The following is a 2058-nucleotide window of genomic DNA, read 5'->3' as shown; positions in this document are numbered from 1 at the left end:
AGAAGACACTGGCCAGACACAAGCCAGTGTCTCTGGACCCCAGGCCTGGTCTGGCAGAGGATAAGAGAACTCCAAGCCCTCACCCCGCCCCACCCTGCCCCTAAGGACAACATGACACCTGACTTGGGCATGACCTCACAACACAGGGGTGTGCTTTTGCGTGCTGGGCAGGGATCAACTCACCCGAGTCCTGCTGCCCCACGTCACACCCACAGACACTGAGGCACAGGGAGGGGCAGCGGCGGTTCTTGGCAGAGGGAGGGGGAGGGTATGGGGAGCCAGGAGCCATAGGGACTCTCTGCACCCGCCCTATGGCTCAGCCAGGAAGCCCCTCCTCCCGGCATGGGCAGGCAGGTCTCTAAACCCAGCACTGCCATCAGCCTGCTTAGAGAAGCCTGCAAGCTTAGGGAAGGCATCCCCAGGGGCCTCTGAAGCATAAACAAGTGGGTCCCACAGGAGCAGAGCCATCCTGGGGCGTCCTGCCTGCCCTCTAGCCCAGGTTCCTGTCCTCACTCGCCCACTGGGGTCATCCTGGACTGCAGCCGGGACACATGGATCTTCTGTCCCCTGTGCCAGGGTTTCTGGGGCCTGATGCAGCCCAGAGAAGCCCGGGACACATCCCTGCGGGCCAGGACCCTGCTCCTGGAGCCCCTCATTCCGGCCTCCATCCTGCTTCTAGCAGGACCATCATCCCTTTGTCTCCGACCCCACCACGTGGGGTGTGTGGGAGCAAGACGGACACCCAGAAGGTGGAGCCGGTGCAGACCCAGGAGGCCCAGCTCAGGACTCCAGCCACACCAGCTGCAGATTCGGCCCCCAACCCCTGCCAAGGCCTGTGCAGACCCTCCCAAACACACATGGCGGGTTTTTTATTAAACTTCCTTGTTAATTGCACAAGTAATGCATGAATACATCTGGAGTGAGTTTTAAAACAAATCCCAGACACCATATCATTTCACTCATAAATACTTCAGTATACAAATGGGGCTTTAAATAATTTGCTGTTGAAATGATGTTGGTTTCTCCTATGATCAACACGGTACACACTAATAGCGCAAAGAGGATGGGAAAGGAACCCCAGGCAGCTTCGGGGACAGAGGCCCAAACGGTCGGTCCGCACCTCCGGTCCTCAGCCAGGGCCTTTCCTGGCCACGCTCGGCACCTGCGGCTGCTGGTCCGTGGGTTTTCCACGGCGCTGAGCACGCTGTGCCGATTCCATGGGGCTGCGCTCTCCTCCCTTACCGCCGGATTTGCTTTTCCCCGGGGCTGTTATCAGCTCATGAAACATCTATCCCCATGGCCTCCTGTTGGGTGCAATTCTTTGCGGTTATAAACACTGCACTGAACATCTTTGTGCTGGAGACGATGTATGGTTTTTGGATCATTCTCCAAGGAGAGGTTCCCAGACGCCAGATCCCACCATCAAAGCTCCCGTCCCCAAATTGCTTTCCAAGAAGACACAAACACTGTTGAAACCCTCATAAATCATGGCAGGGGCAGGGGCTCCCTGGTGCAGCAAGGTCACTGGAGCAGCAGGGCCCTTCTTGCCCCTCGGGTGGGACGGTGTGTGGGAAGGAGGCCTGGAAGGCCAGGCTCTGTCCTCAGCCGCCACTGCCTTGCTCACGGTGGCAGCTGGACACTAGCCCAGCCTGTCAAGTGGGCACACATCCACATGGGCCATCAGTGCCCAGCCCAGGCTTGTCCGAGGCCTTGTCTGGCCCTTGCATGCCCCCCCGCCAACACTCTGGCCTCATGGAGACTGGGTTCAGCACCCAGAGGAACAGACGGCCCTGTCCATTTTCCAGTGGCTCCATCCACTCTGCAGGAATTCAGGAGCTGGGAGAGGCTGGGGAGGGGAGGAGCCACCTCTGGGTGTGGATTCAAGGATGTTTGTTTTCATTCCTCCTCTCCCCTGGGCCTCAGTCTGAGCCCCCAGGGGAAGGAAGGCAGCTTTGCCAACCTGCACAAGGAAGCTGGGGCCCCAGACCCCATCTATCACCACCTGCTCCTTCCTGGGGCCCAGAGAGGGTTTGTTACTTGCTTGGAGCCACAGCCACC

Source organism: Vulpes lagopus, chromosome 3, assembly GCF_018345385.1.
Source record: "Vulpes lagopus strain Blue_001 chromosome 3, ASM1834538v1, whole genome shotgun sequence".
NCBI classification, from domain to species: Eukaryota; Metazoa; Chordata; class Mammalia; order Carnivora; family Canidae; genus Vulpes; species Vulpes lagopus.
Note: the sequence above shows the minus strand (reverse complement) of the source record.